Source organism: Papio anubis, chromosome 2, assembly GCF_008728515.1.
Source record: "Papio anubis isolate 15944 chromosome 2, Panubis1.0, whole genome shotgun sequence".
Classification (NCBI taxonomy): domain Eukaryota; kingdom Metazoa; phylum Chordata; class Mammalia; order Primates; family Cercopithecidae; genus Papio; species Papio anubis.
Window position 1 is genome coordinate 177,581,342 of NC_044977.1, and position 19,985 is coordinate 177,601,326.

Consider the following 19,985-nt stretch of genomic DNA (forward strand, 5'->3'; position numbering starts at 1 on the left):
GAGGCCACAGGGGACCTGGGGGGCAGGGGAACACGAAGAGGTGAGTGAGGCATTTATAACATCTCCTACATGTCTTTTTTCACTGGGGCACAAACTAGTCCTGGCCCAAAGCCATCGTCAGAATACCTAGGATTCAAATCACTTTTACCACTATTTTAAGATACCATACTCTTCCCTTGTACTAAAAATTTTGCAGTGTCTAATTTAGTCTTAAATAATCCATCTGATTTTAAATAGCCCAGACATTAGCACCCATGTCTTGATCATTTTTTATCACAAGTGCGATATATTAGTGTTTTTTTTTCTTGTTGTATTTTTTCATAAGGGCAATAGGTACCTAAGAAAAAGAAATTATCCATCTTATACAAGAAGATAATCGTCTCAAAAGAATCAAAGTGAAATCCGTGCTAACCAAAATACTATATGTTTTAGTGTCACCAATCAATTGCCTATTGTATTTCGGAGGTTCTGTCCATGCCAAACAGGTTCAATCAAATTCAATTTAATAAGACTGAATTCAATAAAATCTATTTTTAGTGATTGTCTTCATGACAGGAAATAGCCAGTTTGAGGATTTTCCCCAATTTATTAAAAGGCTGCCTGGGGGACCCAAAGATACAGTACCTTTCAGATGAACAGAGGCAAGTCAGTACCGGGGCAAAACCAGCAAACATGCAGCATCATCACATCCTTTTGGAAATGAGATCGGGCAAACAGGCATAAAATACATAAATACAAACAGAAACAAATATGGAGATCTTTTATAGACATTCAGAAAGACAGGACTATTAGAGACAGGGCATGTGAAAAAGGTAGAAGAGAAAATGGGCACATCAGAACAGTGCTGTTTTATCACTTAGGGCTCCAGCAAAAAACACAAGGTACATTCAAACTGAGTAATTTGAGGAGAGTTTAATAAATGGGTAATTTATACAAGTGTGGGCAGGATTAGGGAAACCACAATGGTTAGTATAGTATTCAGGGCTAGGAACAGCAGGGAGGGGGTTCAGGGTCTGAAGGGGAAAGGCCTGAAGGTGAGAGAAGTTATGAGTAATCAGAATGAGAACTGTGAGGAGAGGGCTGCCCAGCAGGAGCTGGGTCAGTGTGTCAGCACTGGCAGTGCCAGAGGAACAGATATCCTAACCTCATCTGCCAGTGCTTGCCCTGGACAAACCCAACCAGAAGCCAGAGGACAAGTAACCATGTTGATACAACTCGTCAGCTCAGCCACCAGGGAGAGAGGACACAAGCGGTGTGGATCTGGAGGACAAGGATATATCCAGTACCACCATTGTATGGAGGATTGCTTGATTCATATGTTCATAACTTGCATAAGTTAGATGACAGAGAACAACACAACCTGGATTTTTCCTCTCTTTCTGAGTTGTCCTTATGCCGACTTGACTGAAGGCAAGTAGAGGAGTCTGCCATCTCATTAGACAATAAGGGGCTCCCTAATATCGGATATGAGAGAGAGGATTCTCAGTCACTACAGTGGCAAAGAGTCTGAAATGTCAGGACCCCATTTATAATCCTAAAGAGGATGTGTAGCTCCCTGAGTTCCATTAATTTGTGACAGACTCAGAGAAAAGAGTTGCCATAATCATAAATCAGTAGATTCCTCCTGCATACCTGGACATTAGTAGAACTTGACCTTGCATTTCAGAATCTTTAGGAGTCTCTGCGGTGCTCCCAAGCATAATTACATTAGGCTGGTAACGACTGCTTAGAATACCCTCGGGGATGTGAATGATGTTCTATGACATGGCTCTGCCTCAAGTTAAATAAAATTTTTTTAAAAGCATAAGTGAAAGGCACCCAGAGTTCTCCCATTCTTGGAACTTTGTACACAGGGCTTCCTCAGCATCCAATTGTGGGAAGATGAGCAGCAGTTGACTCAGATGGGCTCTCCTCATCTGTGATAGTTTGCAGCAATTTTTCTCAAAGTAGCTCAAGAAAAGCCTACATGTATGTGCTTGGGAGGCAGCGGGTAATGCTAAGCCACAGAAAGCCAATGAAACTTAGGCTGTGACAGCAATTTCCCTTGCTTGAGAGGAACTCTCTGTGAGATAAGAAATTGAGCACTCCTTTCTCCTCTGCCATATGGTACTGCAGTATAATTTAAATTCAAAAAGCCAAATTTCATAGCCTGAGAATTGCAGTTGGTAGACACTCCTAATCACTTTACTGATATAAGTAGGTACAGAGAAGCATGATAATTTAAGTGAAAACCATGCTTTCCGAATCTGATAGGAAAACCTACTAATGTTTTGTATCTTCTGCTTCAAAGGAAACACCCAGAAAAAAAAAGATGCCAAGGAAACAGGCTAGGCAAATTGATGCTTAGAAACAGGGTAGGCAAAGTTACTTTAAAAAAAAAAAGTGCACTGTGTGGCTACGACCTGTTGTGGTAGGATTCTGAGATCAACAGAAAGAAATCCATTAAGCTCTAATTTCTACAGATATTGTTAATGTTAGTAAAAGTCATAATTGAGAAAGAGGAAGTGGGTAGGCAGTCGGGATATTTACACAGAGTAAACAGTAAAAGAATTCCAAGAAGTGTTTGCTAAAGATCAATATACCTAGAATAGGTAAGGCTGTGAATTCCAGTGTATATTCTTAGTAGAGATTTACAAAACATACTTTTTAAATTTTCAAATCCAAGAAGGCAAGTTCTAAGAAATACAAGCAACTCCTTCTCCTCTGTGCTGAAAAGAAATGAAGCATAAAGATGTGTAATTTGGCCCTTAGGAGATCTAAGGGAAGACTAAGTTGCCATTCTGAGTAACTGCAGGGGGAATTGAAAGCTTGAGAGAACAAAGAAATAAAGATGATCTTATATGCTCTGTTGGGAGAAACTTCCTTTCTGTATCAGTCAGGATTTTTTTAGTTGGAGAAAAAAAAAAAAAGGAAGGAAGGAGGGAAGGAAGGAAGGAGGGAAGGAAGGAAGGAAGGGAGGGAGGGAGGGAGGGAGGGAGGGAAAGAGAGAGAGGGAAAGAAAGAGACAGAAGGAAGATAAGAAATAAAGAAAAGAAGGAAGGAAAGAAAGAAAGAAAGGGAAAGAAAGAAAGAAAGAGAGAGAGAGAAAAAGAGAGCGAGAGAAAGAAAGGAAGGAAGGAAGGAGGAAGGGAAGGAAGGAAGGGGAAAGAAAGAAAAAAGAAAGGAAAAGAAAGAAACAGAAGAGAAAGGAGGAAGATTAACTTAAGTTAATTCACTACTATCAGAATCACTACTATCAGAGAAATAAGGGGTCTGATGTGGTTACTGTTTTTTTTTTTTTTCAACAGTCTATAAAACAACACACAAACCCACCCCTACCTCTTCAAAATTTAAGTTGTGTATCATTTAGACTCTATCCAGAATTAATCACTTCCCTCTTCTTCTTTTCTTTTCTTTTCTTTTTTTTTTTTTTTTTCTTTTGAGACAGAGTCTCGTGCTGATGCCCAGGCTAGAGTGCAGTGGTGCAATCTCGGCTCACTGCAACCTCTGCCTCCCGGGTTCATGCGATTCTCCTGCCTCAGCCTCCCGAGCTGGGATTACAGGCGCACACCACCACACCCCGCTAATTTTTTGTGTATTTTTAGTAGAGACAGGGTTTCACTATGTTCGCCAGACTGGTCTCAAACTCCTGACCTCGTGATCTGCCCACCTCGGCCTCCCAAAGTGCTGAGATTACAGGCGTGAGCCACTGCACTTGGCCACTTCCCTTTTCTCAAATCTCTACAACAGCATCTCAGCCCAGAATGAAGTATGCCCAATATATATCTTCATGACCTCAAAAGGGTCTTATAACTTCAAAGAAAGTTTGAAACTGCTTTTTAAAAATTAATTTATTCATTTTTATTTGTATAAAGTTGTGGGGTACAAGTGTAATTTTGCTACATGCATAGATCACATAGTAGTGAAGTCAGGGCTTTTAGGGTGTCCATCACCCAAATAATGTACGTTGTACCCGTTAAGTAATTCCTCATCATTCCCTCCCTTCCCACCCCCTCACCTTTCCAAGTCTCTGTTGTGTATCATTCCACACTCTACGTCCATATGTACACATTATTTAGCTCCCATTTATAAGTGAGAACAGGCAGTATTTGTCTTTCTATGTCTTACTTGTTTCATTTGAGATCATGGCCTCCAGTCTCATTCGTGTTGCTGTAAAAGATGTTATTTCATTATTTTGTATGGCTGAATAGTATTCCATTGTGTATATACACCACATTTTCTTTATCCGATCTTCCATTGATGGACACTTAGGTTAATTTCATATCTTTGGTATTGTGAATAGTGCTGCAATGAACATATAGGTGATTTTTTGATATAAGGATTTCTTTTTTGTGTGGATGGTAGGTGCCCCCAGGAGTGGGATTGCTAGATTGAATGGTAGTTCTATTTTTAGTTACTTGAGATATCTCTGTACTGTTTTCTATAGAGGTTGTAAATTGGGTGTACAACTTGGCAAGGAAGATGAATGTACAAATACATGAAGTTATTTAAAACCAGAGTTCATTTTAAAGTTGTTTAAAACCAGAGTTCATTTTAAAGTTGTTTAAAAACAGAGTTCATTTGTTTCCAAAATAAATAGCTCAAATGAAAACTTGGAGCTCAAACAAAAACAGAATAATAAATGATGCTATCGACGTGGTGAAAATGTACTCTATCTCCTCGAGAGGAACATAAGTATTAATTAAATAAACACCTTACTTTTAACCTGTCTATAGAGTTGAAAACCTGTTAAACTCACTGAGAACTCTTAGGACTATTTCTTGCTACTTACCCTGGGCATTATAAATTTCTGTGCAGATGTTAATACCAACAACATTTGGTCAGTGTCTACTATATAATCTGTACTTACATGCTCTGCCTCAAGATGCTTAACTATTTCTGAAATTATAAAACCCTCTTTTGAAGTAAAGATAGAATAACGGATCTCCTGCTAAAGCAGAGACACAAAATAATAATTACATGTAAACTATAAAATAAATATCTTTTATTTAAAGGGCACAAAGATGAATAGGGAAAACAGGAGAACTAAATTAAGAACTTTATTACACTCATAGAAGTTATTATTAACCCTTCATTATTGTTGTTAAATAATGTACATAGAAAGAGATTTGAATTTCTTATTTCAAAATTTCTTGCTTTTCAAAAGTAAATTTTACAGTGCACTCAGAATCTTAAATGTTCTCATGTATGTAACACAGTAAACTTGTGGACTCTTGGGTTTAATGAGTACTCTCAATTTTGAGAAATAAAAACTTGAAATTCAAGCAGGAATAAATTTAATGTTAAAGTTAATTATTCAGGTGTGTTAGCACATCTAAGAAAGATTTGGTTCTCACAAATGTTGTTTGCATTCTCAATGCTGAAATAAAAGGGAGTCAAGTGGTCTGTGTCCAGTGGATGCTGGCAGGTGACAGAAGGCTGCCAATGGCAAGTTGGCCAAACTGTTGACAGACTATTTTCAGTCCCCCACCCCTGTGGGCCAGAGTGAAGAGTTAATGGTGCTTATTAATCCTGCCCACAGTCACAGAGAAATGGTGTTCCCCAGAGAGAGTGTCTGGAAGAGAAGGAATGAGAGTACAAGAAGTATTGGGCTTCTGTGCAATGTTTTCAGACTTCAGTAGCCAAAAAGAGATTGTATTTCCTGTGTGTGTGTGTGTGTGTGTGTGTGTGTGTGAAATAAGAGTAAACAAAATCTATATTCTAGTTCTAGGTTTTACTTTCTTGATTCATGAATATACAAGACCAAATATATTATGTACATAATATGTACATTATGTACCTTGGTACATTTACCACATTTTGTACCTTGAATGAAAACCCATGCCCACACGAGTGTGTGCGCACATACACACACATGCACGCACACACACACACTCCTTTTGCCAATAAAGGCAACACTGCTAAACCACTTTCAATTGAACATGACCTTTGAGTTGTTTTTCCAATAGTGGTTCCAGGTTTGCACTGTTATTCCCTCTCATGCGGTTGCCTTTGTGACCTAGTGAACACGTTTCCAAATTTTCTGGCTGAAGTTACATTTTGCAGAAGAAAAATACTTTTTATCAGTGAAAACCTAAGTGGTTCTATAATAATAATTACAAGATTTATTAAGCTTTCATTGTACTAAGCACTGTCTCATGCTTTATTTCAATGAACTCATTTAATCTTGATTACCTGGGATATAGACACTATTATTAATATAATTATTATTCTTTTTAATGGATAGCAAAACTGAAGCATAGAGATGTTGAGTAACTCACCCAGAGGCACACAGCATTTAACAAGAGCCAAAATACGAACTCAGGAAGTCTGGTTCTAAGACCCGTGCTCTTAATCATTACACTACTCTTACCATTGTATTGTTTTCTACAGTCAAAGAAGATCTTTAACAACTGGTACTTCAAAACAGTGAAATCAAAGGTGGTTAGATCAAATATAGCAATGGGGGTCTAATGGACAGAATAATTATTTTGAAGTCAGAAAGAGCTGGGATTGTCTCTGTAGTAGTGATTTTACTGCTCACTGAATATCCAAGTGCTCCCCTACATTTTCTAGGCGGCATGGTATTAGCTGAGCCCATGTGATTAGTCTGTCCAATGGGCTATGAATGGAGGTGAAACAGGCCACATCTGGACTGAAGAACTTAAAAGCCAATGTGTGAATTTTCAGTTCTCTGTTCATCTGCCACAGTGATTGAGAAAGCTATTTGGTTCAGATGGTGTAGCTAAATGATGGTAAAGACTCAGGCAGCCTAGGTCCATTCATATGGAACAGGGCCCCTCATAAGCCCACTTGGATAGGAACTAGGAGTAAGAAAGAAACCTCAGTTATGTTAAACCACTGGTGAATAAGACTAGTTTGTTTCTGATATTATCTAATATAGTCCACAAGTTTCACCAGGTTTTTTGTGTAATCACTGAAAAGGTACTTCACCTTTCTCAGCCTCATTTCATTATTTTTGAAATATGGACACTGACACTCTCCTGGCAGGTGACATGAGGATTAAATGAGAGCTTTTGTATGCTTGGCAAATAGAAGTTGCTCAATAAATAGTAGCTATGGTAAGTATGCAGTATTACACTTCATAAAAGTAACCAAACAAGGCTGGGTGTGGTGGCTCATGCCTGTAATTCCAGCACTTTGGGAGACCAAGGTGGGAGAATCGCTTAAGCTCAGGAGTTTGGGAGCAGCCTGGGCAACATAGTGACACCTTATTTATATAAAAACTAAGCAGGTGTGTGCCTGTAGTCCCAGCTACTCAGGAGGCTGAGGTGGGAGGATCACTTGAGTCTGGGGGGATCACTCACGGTTGTAGGGTTGTAGTAAGCCAAGATCAAGCCACTGAACTCTAGCATGGGAAACAGAGCAAGACAATGTCTCCAAAAAAAAAAAAACAGCCTAAGTAACTTAGTGTATAAAGGATGGGAACAACATTTGCTTAGCAGAGTTTATTACTGGGTTCCTGTAAATTGCTTATAACTGTAAAACAGCCAAAGATTATTCCCAATACAACATGTAAACAAGGTTATAATGTGCACCCGTTTTATAAATATGTTTTGGCACCTAACATTCACATTCCTTTTGTTAACCATAACTCAAATTCCCATGGGAAATCTTCTTTCCCCCCAGCCCCCCACCCCCCATTCGCAACCAACACGCTCCATCCAGCTAGGGCTCCATTGTAGTTCCAAGATAGAGCACGTGACCTGAGGCTAAGGCAGTTATCACAGTTCATTTCCCTTGCCACAGTAATTGGTTCAAGGATGAACACACTGTCTGCTCAGAGCTAATAAGATGCAATGAGAATGCTGGGAATCCTGAAAAAAGGTATTAGATTTTTTTTTTCTCATTTGAACATAAGATGTTGAAATTGTTGGAGATGTGGCAGCCATCTTGAGCCACGAAGGAAGAGCCTGCCTGGGAATAAAGCCAACGTGGAGGTGAATGATGCAAAGCACATGGTTGTGATGGAGAAATGGCATCTAGTGACATTGTTTGAGCCCCTGATCAAGCTGCCTCTAAAATCAAACATTGAGATTTTCACTTTAGTGAACTAAAAATTACTTTGTTGTTTAATCAAGTGTTAAATGAGATTTTGGTCAGAAGGGAAGTTTGCGTATCCCAAAAGCAAAGTGCCCAATTCTGACTAGATGGGTGTAAAATTTAGATCACATGAGTCTGTACAGAATTCCTTCCCATTCTTGGAGCTCTACAGAGCTTTTCCACTGTCATTCTTCCTGGACTTTGCATTGGCCTCTTATTTTTATTGCCTCAAAATCCATATTGTTGGATTCAGAACTCTCCTTTATCTAATGGTTGAGTCCATTATTAGGTAAATGCAGTTAGGCTTACTTGCCTAAACGTTAAAACTACTTATATAATTAAAATTTTTCCAAAATGACAAATTTACAACCAGAATATATTTCTTTTCCTCCCATTTAAACAAAGTCTTGCATATAAGTAAAGCAGGCATTCTTCAGAAGAGACATACGTTTTGCTCAAGAAATATAGAACTTTTAATTAATACTGTGTTTCTTTATCTTAAAGAAGAGAATGTGTACAGCATATTAGAATTTATTCTCACTTTTGGCTCATAAATTTGCTACATGGAATTTTATAAACTATATTGTAATAACGAGGAACAAGTAATATTTTTCATTGACTAGATTATTATTTTCAATTTATCATTCTCCTGTAATAGGATTATACAACCATCTTCCTTCCCATAAGACTTTGTAATGATTCCCAGGAGAATCGGTGGTGTATACAGCCCCACCCCATTGATGTGGATATAAATCTGTTTGCATAGAGACTCCGTCTCATTTAAAAAAAAAAAAAAAAAAAGTCTGTTTGCATGATTTGGCTTAGTTCTTGAGCTTCTGCCATTCATCCTGAAACGAGGATGATCTGAATAGCCACTGGGTCCAAGGAAATTGAAGAGATACATGGAGGAGATCTCAACTCTGTCCACACCTAAAGCTAAATCTACCTGATATCAGCTGAGCCTAGCAGAATCACAGACTACTCACAGGCCAATGAGTGAAAATAAATGCTTGTTGTGATAAGTCACTAAATTTTGGAGTTTTGTGTTAGCAGAATTATTTTAATTATTGTATCCGTAGCTGACTAATACAACTCAACCCTATTATAAAATAATGCTAAAAATAATGCTTTCTCTTTCAAGTTTAAAGTGTCAGGTATTCTGTCTCTGATAATTTGTAGTATCTTGAGACTCTAAAATTTTTTATAATCAAAATTTATTACCTTTGCAATATTGTACTTAGCATGGCAAATTGGAAAGCATTCAAGATATACTAGGAGTCACTAGAACTGGATTCTTATCCTGGTTTGGCCACTATAAGTAATATGTCATTCACAAGCTGCTTAACCTTTCTGGACCTCTCAGTTATTTATAGAATGAGGGTTCAACTAGATTCTCTACAGCCAAAATGTTATAGTTGTAGTCTTCAAGTTCATGTAATGTGTGTACGTAAGAATGAAATAGAATAATTATGTTATATGCTAAACGATTTTCAAATATAGGTAAAATAATAATTCAAGGTGTAAGAATTCTGAGCATGTTTTTGTATTCCTGAGTTTCTTAGATAAATGAGATACGTGTATCAGTAAGTTTCTTAGATTTAGTCTGCCTGACTCTTATAAGACTCAGGTCTCACAATTTCAAAAATGTTTGTGAATATTGTAGAATAGAGAAAGTGACCTAGAGAAAAATGTATTGATTACCTAGGCTGTACTCAGTGCACATGTATTAATTAGTCCACTCAGTCTGCATTAGCAGAATACCACAAACTAGGTGGTTTCAACATAAGAATTTTATTTTCTCACCGCTCTAGACACTGGAAATTCAAGATCAAGGTGTCAACTGGTTGGTTCCTGGTAAGCGTTCTCTCCTTGGGTTGCAGATGGCTGCCTTCTTGCTGTGTCCTCCTGTGGCCTTTCCTCTGTGTAGTGCAAATAGAGAAAGAGAGATCTCTGGTCTGTTTTTATGAGGACACTAGTCCTATCAGATTAGAGCTCTACCCTATCACCTCATATGACTTCAATTACTTTGTTGAAGGCCTCTCTCCAAATACAGTCATATTGGGATTAAGACATCAAATTTGAATTTTGGTGGGACAAAGTTCAGTCCATACCAACACTTATAATGAAAGAATAATTTAGTGGAAGGAACACAGATTCTGGTTTCAGATAAGGCAAAGATGAACATCAGATCCTGTTACATAAGGTATCTCTAAATTCTTTCCCACAGAAGAATGACTTACGGGCAAAAATACACAAGAAAATTAGATTTTTATGGACTATGCTCCACCTTTTTGCAAGCAGGCCAATCCTTGGATTTGGAGGTGAAGAACTGCTATGATTTTACCCAATGTTTCAATTCATACTTTATGGAGAAACATGGCCATTTCTCTATACAACCAGGTCCAGACATGCAAGCTCTGCATTATACGTCAGATATGACCGACCTTCAACCCCATCCTATTCCTGCATTCTCACCTGGATCAAAAGCAACACTCCAAGGTTCCATGTACATGCTCAGGTTATCCTACATATAGGACAGCAATATTGGCCCTGACACACGGAATATGTATGTTGTGCTGAACCCTCTCAGCACTTAACCAAATATACACTGTCCATCTGGAACAAAATTGCTGAACCACCAGTTCAATCACTTGATAGTATTCTTCTACCAATTCCTTCACCTTAAATTTTACAGATTTGCTCAGCTGCTGCCTTTGCACTCAAGTCCTTTCTTCTAGCAGTAATGTAGAAGTACTCAAATTATGATTTTGTAGTCACACAACTGGGAAGCTGCACTTAGACTAAATGAGATGATAGATACAGACACTATGTAGTCATAGACACCTTGAAATTTGCTTCAAGATGATAGCAAACATTTTTGTAAACAAGTGAACTTACATATTGCAAACAATGCATCAGTGGAAACTTCCTTTTAAGAAAAACAACTTTGAGACACTTTTGGTGTTAGTTTTGTAACCTCAGGTAAATATTTTAGTCTTTTAATGCTTTGATTTCCTTCACAGTAAACTGAAGATGATAATTCGTACTTTGTAAAGCAGTGGTTCTTAAACTTTGACATTAGTTTGAGAAAAATATCTGGAGTCCTGACTGAAAATGCAGAGTACTTAGGGTACACCCAGACATACTAAACAGATGGCCCAAAAAGCAGCATTTTTAGGAAGCACCCCAAGAATTTATGATGTAAGCATTACTGTACTCTTGTTTTATGAAATATAGTAGTAAAAAATTAATTAAGTGAGAAACTATCAAGCACTGGTTCCCTTTCCCATACATAAACAATAATCACTGTAACATTCATTTAAAAAAATTAAATCTGAGATCAAGAGTTGGTGACTAACCTAAGTGCCCATTGACTAATGAGTGGATAAAGAAAATATGGTATATGTACACAATGGAATATTACTCAGCCATAAAAAAAAAGAATGAAATACTGTCTTTTGAAGCAACTTAGATGGAGCTGGAGGCCATTATTCTAAGTGAAGCAAATAAGGAATGGAAAACCAAATATTGTATGTTCTCACTTGTAAGTGGGAGCTAAGCTATGTACACAAAGGCACGCAGAGTAATATAATTGGCTTTGGAGACTCCGTAAGAGGAAAGGTGAGAGGGGAGTGAGGGATTAAAAAAAAACTATATTTTGAGTACAAGGTACACTATTTGGGTGACAGTGCACTAAATTTTAGACTCCACCACTATACAATTCATCTATGTAACCAAAAACCACTTGTACCCCAAAAGCTGTTTAAATTCAAAAATACATTTTAAAATAAAGTTTAGGGGAAAATTTAAAAAGGTATGAATTTAAAAGAATATGATAACAACTAATAAAAATGATAAGGTATTTTCTTTCATATGCAGAACAAAAGTGTTGGTGGCTACTTTCTTTCTTTCTTTCTTTTTTTTTTTTTTTTGGAGAGACAGAGTCTTGCTCTGTCGCCCAGGCTGGAGTGCAGTGGCGCCATCTCAGCTCACTGCAACCTCCCCCTCCCAAGTTCAAGTAATTCTCCTGCCTCAGCCTCCCAAGTAGCTGGGACTACAGGTGCACGCTGCCATACTCAACTAATTTCTTTTGTATTTTAGAAGAGACGGGGTTTCACTATGTTGCCCAGCTGGTCTTGAACTCCTGAACTCAGGCAATCCACCCACCTCGGGCTCCCAAAGTGCTAGGATTACAGGCGTGAGGGTGGCTACTTTCAAGACACACTTGAACCTCTCTCACCCCCCAAAAACCAAAGTAACAAGTATATATCTAGGTGCCAACAAACTAGTCTAGGAACAGCCTAGACAAGATGCAGGCCAGTTACTGTGCTCTTTTCTAAGAGGCTTCAGCACGATGTCAGAGCCACAAACCCCTATTGGAGGCTTATTGTACATAAGTGACCATATATTGCAGCATGTGGCCCTATTACCCTAGCCACAACTGACAAGGCCAGAGAAATTAGCCTTATCTAAAAGTCTGCCAATGTCTCCTAGCCTATAGAGCGAGTGACCCCGTACAACAACCCAATAAGAGAGCCCTATACTGGAGGGTAACTTCTTGACGCAACCACATATTCTCTCCTTGGGAGCTCCAATCTGAGTCATAGTTGCATTTGAGAGGAATGCTGAAGCAGTGTTCCATCCATATCCAAGATCCTCAGATTACACAAGCATTTGTGCGTACCCTTCCCTGGAGCTTTTCTTCCCAATGACCAGAAAGCTGGAAGTGCCTAGAAGCTCATGCATCTCCTCAATTAGTCAGTGACTGAGAGGTGTTAGTCTGGGATGAAACTAAAGGACTCTCCATGGTCTTTGCCTGAGATTGCACTGTTGCTTGGCTTGTTAACCTTCTCCCTCCCCTACTGATGTTTCCCGAGAACACTTAATAACTCACCTTAACAAATCACACAGAAGTTCTGGCTCTGCTTCTGAAGAAACTTATCTAAGACAGATGCACAAAGATTTCATGAGAAGCAGAGAGATATTCAAGAGGGGGCAATCAGTAAGTGACCCAAATATAACTCCGTTCAACTCCAGGATGGCTTAAACCAATGAGTGTTTCTTATTCTCTTGGCAGAATAAGAGCAGTAGGAGCCAGAGGGAAGTCTATGTTAAGAGTCTAGGAGAACACTAGTGAGTGAGTTAGGGGAGGAGAGCCAGTCACAAAGGAAACCAAAGCAGAACACTGGAGAAAGTGTCTGGACACGGTGTAGGGTAGGGAGCTGCTGAGTGCAGGGAAGATGACAGGTCATGCTGCTGGCTTAGTAGAGTTTTGTTGAGCCACCAGAACTGCTGTATGAAATAAATTCCTGTTTTCTATGATGTATGGCTGTACAGCTGCAATGATATCTGTCTGTTACTCCTCTGTGTATCCTTTTTAATAAACTCCATTACCCAGTGACCCAAATATAACTCTGTTCTTTGAAAACTCAAAGGGCCTGAAAAACCCCCACTATCAGAAGTAGAAATAACACCCCAATCATATGCATGTCCAGTGCTTTAGATGTTTAGATTATATATTAAGTAGGTCCCTTCAACTCCTTTTAATTTTGTTTTTATTATTAAAATTATAATGTGGTTTTCTTTGTTATGACTTCTAGCTAATGCAACTCATTCTTTATTGTGTCACTAATTTAATAACCAACAAAATCCCTTCTAATTCCTTAGTAAATGAATTTATTATGTGTAATTATTAAGTGGAATACATTTCTTCAGTATAAAATTTATTGTAACTAAATTTAAAATTAAACATTTGAGATATCAACAATTTACAACAATAACAAGTAGAGGAATTTTTAAAAATGTGTAATTCTGAAGCTCAACATATTAAGTTCTCTTGTTAAGCCAGAGAGAGTCCCTGTTTCAAATTTTCTGTTTTCTTGACACCTATAGGTTGAAATCTTTGTTTTGTAGGTTTCTGTTTGGAACTTCACTGACTTGTTTTATGGTCAACCACATAAAAACATAACAATACATTCTCTTAAAAATATAGTGCAGATACTGATTCTGTGATTGCTTGTATTAAATTTTTAAAAATACGAACACAAATCTATGGGCATAGGTGATGGTATCACATCTGAAGCACTCTAATTGTAGTTAAACTGCATTGAAAGAAAACATTTGCTGAAGTTACCTATTTATTCATCTACTTCTATAAAGCTCTCAGGAAAAGGTGGACAGTTTAGTTATATATCAGGAAGGCACACAACGTAATGACATTACAAGAAATTCAGATAAAATTCTATCTGAATTTCTTAATACATCATAAAAAATTGCTTCATTGCTTCAAAGATACTTTCAGGAAGTACATGATCTAGAATAGATAATCTAGGGGATATGCTAAATTGAACAGTAGAAGAGTTTTTATTTTGCAAGAACGGATTTGTGTGAATTTAATACAGATGACCTCATTTTCTGAGCAACTAGCAAATAAAACTATACATGTTAATGGTTTCTATAACATAGGAGCATAGTCTTCCAATAATTATGCTTAAGAATATACAATCAGTAATGGCAATTCTGCCTCATTGAGGATGTGAAAAGACTGTCTTAAATATTAAATAAGTACCTTTAGCCTTACTCATAAAGGAAATGCAAATTAAAACTACCAGTTTGTACCTCATTTGTTGGCAAAAAGCCAACAGTTCGTTACACTCGGTGAGCCCTCAGAAACGGGCTTCTCACACATTGTGGGAATGCAATTGGTACAACCCCTTACTGAGAACAACTTATCTATTGAAATTACAAATGGACATACCTATACCAAATTTTCCTTATGGAAATTCCAATCAACACTCTTCCACTTAGACAAAATTCCTTCTGCATAAATTTATTAATTACAGCCTTTTTTGTAGTAGCACAAGACCAGTAAAAGCCCAAACAGCCACTAGTGGTTGAATTAATTATGGTGCATCCTCTCCAGGATGGCTTAAACCAATAAGTGTTTCTTATTCTCTTGGTAAAGGCACTTGGTCAGGCGTCAGTGTATAGGCCGGGTGTGGTGGCTCATGCCTGTAATCCCAGCACTTTGGGAAGCCAAAGTGGACAGATCACCTGAGATCAGGAGTTCAAGATCAGCCTGGCCAATATGGCAAAATCCTTCTCTACTAAAAATACAAAAATTAGCCCGATGTGGTGGTGGGTGCCTGTACTCCCAGCTACTCAGGAGGCTGAGGCGGGAGAATTACTTGAACCTGGGAAGCAGCGGTTGCAGTGAGCTGAGATCATGTCATTGCACTCCAGCCTGAGAGACAGACTGAGTCTCCGTCCCAAAGTAAAAAACAGGAATTGGCACATGATCTAAGATAGACTAATCAGAGCCACTGGAAACCAATTTCGGGACTTTTGCTTGTGCTCTCAGGAAAACCAGGCATGCCTAAAGAAATGAAGCTGTCAACTTAGAGCAATATAAAGTCAATATGGTCATGAGAGGTGGTGGTGCCAATATGATCTAAGGGAAAGTCTGCTAAAATAATTTCTGGGAAAATGTTTTTCTTAAAAAAGGAAGACATATGTGATTGGCATCTTCCTGTCTCCTAACCTTCTGCCTCAAGTGCCCGTGTGATGTCTGGGACTGCAGCAGCTATCTTACAATAGTGAGGCAATAATCAAGACAATGAAAACCAATGCGCTAAGTGAATTGAAAGTGTATTACTAGGTTCAATCAGGAAAACAGAGATACCCTAGGTACTTCAGGAATAAAAGGTTTAATCAAGAATGATTATTTACACTAATGTTGAAAGACCATAGGGAATAAAGATAAGGGAAGTTGTTGCCTGAAAGTCAAGGTCAATGAAGGAGACTTTGAAAACTTTAGCCTGAAGGACTAAAGCAGGGAGCTCTCAGAAGTTCTCTAGGAAACTGCTCCAGTTCTCAATAATCTCCAAAAAGCTCCCCAAAATTGTCTTAGTCGATGACAATTATGTAAGTGGTTCTCACACCAGCCAAAAAGATGTGTAAATCTTACATTTGCCCATTCTTTCTTTTCTATCTGAAATCCTCTGTCTTTTTTGTCGACTGAGCTCCCCTCACTGACAAAAAGTAACATGGAGTCATATGAGAAAAGAATGTGGGAAAAGTACTCCTCAGCTTCTGCTATGCAATGCAAAGGACAGCATAAAAGGGGGTGAAAATGACATCCAAGAATCCAGCAAAGAGTATAAAGACAGAAAAAGTGGAAAGCTTTGTTGAGCAAGTGACTTCATACCAGCAACCACCTTTCTCTGGATTTCACTTTATGAAAGAAAATAAACTTCTATTTGTTTAAGCCATTATCCTTTGGCCCTTTTTGAAATCAAATGCTTGCCTCACTGTTACAATGTCCTTTTATGAAAATCATGAGATAGTGGGCATAGAAATGTGAATTTTCAGGAGTACTAAAATAGAAAATTAATTTGCTATATATGATCTGGAATCTTAAGACTAGGGTGTGGTGGTGTTTCAATGGTAGCAAATAAAGATAAAATGTGACAGTGCATCTCCGCTCTAGATATTTGCAAATGTCAATTATGTGACAGACTGTGGCAACCCCTAGTGTGGTGTGTCTGGTACAAGCGCAGATGTCATGTTGTTTGTGTTTCTCTAGGAAGAATGAAACTCACTCTCCGACCTGTATCATTCCTGGGACACATTACAGGCACTTAAATCTTTTCTTGATCACTGTGAGAAATGCTAGGGACTGCAGATCATAATTTAGGTGTTTTTTTTGTTTTTTTGTTTTGTTTTGTTTGTTTTTTTTTTTTTGGTCTGATTTGGTGGTCCTGTCTGTGCTTTTGAAACCAGACTTTTAGAAAAGGTGGTATACATTCCCTGCCTGCACATCTCTTGCCACTGATCCCTTCTCACCTGCTGCCATCTGGTTTCTGCCCCTATGACTCCACTAAAATTGACCTTGCTAAAGTAACTGGTGAACTCCTGGTTGCCAAAAGAAAGGTACACTTTTCAGCTGTGTCACACTCCATTTCTCTGTACCTTGTGCTACTTCTGACTTCACTTTATTTCCCTTTCTTCACTGCTGGGACATCACTCTCTCTGCTGCTTCTTTTTTCTCTTTGATTTCTCTATTTGGGCATCTAAATTTGGGAGGTCCTTAGGGCTGTATCCTCAACCCTTCTCTCCTTGTCTATAAGTTTGATTCCAGCAAAATTTCATCCATAGCCATGGAGTCCCAAGCCTTTATTCCCAGAAAACCCTCCCTCCTGAGCATCACATCTCTTTAAGTGTCTGTTATCCAGCTCCTCTTGGGTATCCTACAGGGACCTAAAACATCACATGTCCGAAGCTGATTTGATCCTCTTCCCTCCAAACCTGTTGCTTGTCCTTTGCTTCGTATTTCTGAGACATCACTTTCCATCCAAATAACCAAACCAGAAACTCCAGATTTGTCCTAAACCCTACTTTTATTTTATCCCAATCACCAATTTCTGGACTCTACCCTCTTGATACCTCTCCTATCTGTCCTCTCCTCTCCGGGCCCTACTGTCTGTCCCAGTTTTTGTACCTAATTCTCTTGCTTAAACTTCTGTAAATGCTTCCTTATTTATCTCCTTCTACTCTCACCCTTTCTAGTACATCTTTCATACTACTGTCATTTTTTTTCTTCCATCAGCCAAGTCTGATCATGTTATTGTTGGTCAAAATGTTTCAATGAGTCCCAGCTGCTTACAGAATAATATTTAAACTCCTTTACCAGGCAGACAAGTCCTTGATAATCTGGTTCTTAGCTCTCTTTCAGTTTCATCTCCCAATGCACCTTCATTAATATTAAACTTTGTGTATTAATTTGAAGGACTTCCTTGTTCCTTTTTGGAATCCCCTATCCCTCTTCCTGGTGTGTCTTGTGAACTTCTGCTCATCCCTCAAGTTTCAGCTCAAATACTCCCTTCCCCTGGAAGCTGGGCCTCTGATTCCACACCACTCTGCTCATCACGTTGCACCCAGTGTTTTGACTATCTGACTCCTGAGAGAGTTGAACTCATGAGGATGTTACAAGCACCTAGCAGGATTAAGAACCTCAAGTGCAAAGAGGCAAACACATTCAAGCTTCTTGCACAAACTGTAAACGATTTTTCCACGTTGATAGGCTAGAAATTGCGAATTCACAATGCTGCAATTTATTTTTATGAGTTCTCTAGTGGTTCCACAATAGCATATACCTCACAAAAGTAACCTCTGAATTCTCAGGTAGATATGAGATCTCTTACTGGTCTCCTCTCCAAAATGCTTTTCACATTGCAGCCTTGGTAATCTTTTCAAAACACACATCTGATCAACTCTCTCCCTCTATCTCAAATACACCACATGCTGCTTAAAACCCTTTATGGCTTCTCAATATTCTGAAGTTAAAATGAAGCAAAAAACACCTCTTAAAAGGACCTACACTATCTGATCATTCCTTTGACTCCTACTCTACCTTGTCCCACTGTCTGTGTTGCAGCCACTTTTCTGGATTCCTTGTATGCCTCCCGTCCCACTGCAGAGCCTTTGCATGTGTTTCTCTGTCTACATAACGTGTTCCATTATCCTTCTCCTAGTCCATTCATCATCACCCCCAGTGCTGCTTCCTCAGGGTAATGTTTCTCATCCTTCTCATGTAGATCAAATTCCCCACGTGCCTGTCCTCCACAGTGTTTGTCACCCTGCATTTTGGTCCTGAACCATGGGATGATTTGGTTAGTACCTCCCTTCCTAGGGCTGGCTGGTGAACTCCGTGAGAGTAGGAGGCACGTCTCTCCTGTTCCTAGCTGAATCCCAATGCATCCCAGTTCACTCACAGTGGTTGGCATAAAGGAGTTCAATATATACTTGCTGAATGAATGAGTGAATAAATGAAGGTCAAAAATCAAAGGGTTTTCATGTTTTTTACCTTTACCACTACCCTGTATTTGCACGTTCCTTAACAATTTCCTAAAATGCTTTCAAATAAGCTATCTTTTTTAACATTAACAACTGACTTTAACAGCAGAAAGGGCAACCCATGCAGGCGACATGTCCAATGCTACATGACTAGTAAGCAACCATAGGCTAGAACTTAGCCTTGAAGACTTAGACTAGAACTAAGCCTTGTCACTTTTCAGACCAGGCCTATGGCCATTAAACAGCCAAAACAGGAAGCAAAAGAAGATAACGTAGAACTTAATAGGGAATAGATACACAAAGACAATAAAATAGAAATATCCAAACAAATTAAAACACAAATTTTATATCAGGCTGATAAAACTTTGGTTCAGGGAACACAGACAAAAATCCTTGGCTGTCATTTCAGCATCACCGTTTGGGCTACGAGGAAAAGCATGTCGTCTTTCTCTGTGTAACAGAGGCAGTTAATATTTTATCTTAATTCTCCTTAAAATGTAGATGTTCAATAAATGTCGGCTATTAAATTGTTGGTGGGAAAATCTATTTCTGGAAACCTTTTCATTCTTTCCTTAATAAGACTATTTACGGTTTTTTTAAGGAAACAAGACAAAACGTAACCACTTAGCAGGTTAAAAGGGGAGCTGGAGTTGCCTTACTTTCAAAGAGCTACCTCAAAATAGCTAGTTCATTTATCTAACATTTTGAAAAGGCCTCTATTAATACTGAAACACAACTTGTAGTTTAAAGAGAAAAATCTGAATCACCTAAGAAAATAATTCAGAGCCTTTATAGTTTTACACTAATATGCCCGTTAATATCCAGATGTTACTTACCTAATAAAATGTACAATTAGCTGTGAATTGACATGAAGAAGTATTTACTGGGCACCGATTACGCCGAAAGCTCCGTACTTTCTATGGGGTTTATATCAGAGCAATCCGAGTCTCCCCACTACCTCACTTAGTTTAGCCTTATTTTGCCCTGAGTTTATCTGGTAACACTTTATTTTAGCGGACGAGGGGGGACGTGGGGAAAGGAATGGAAGGTATACAAATACAAGGTAGACGTGCAGAAATACGTGCACG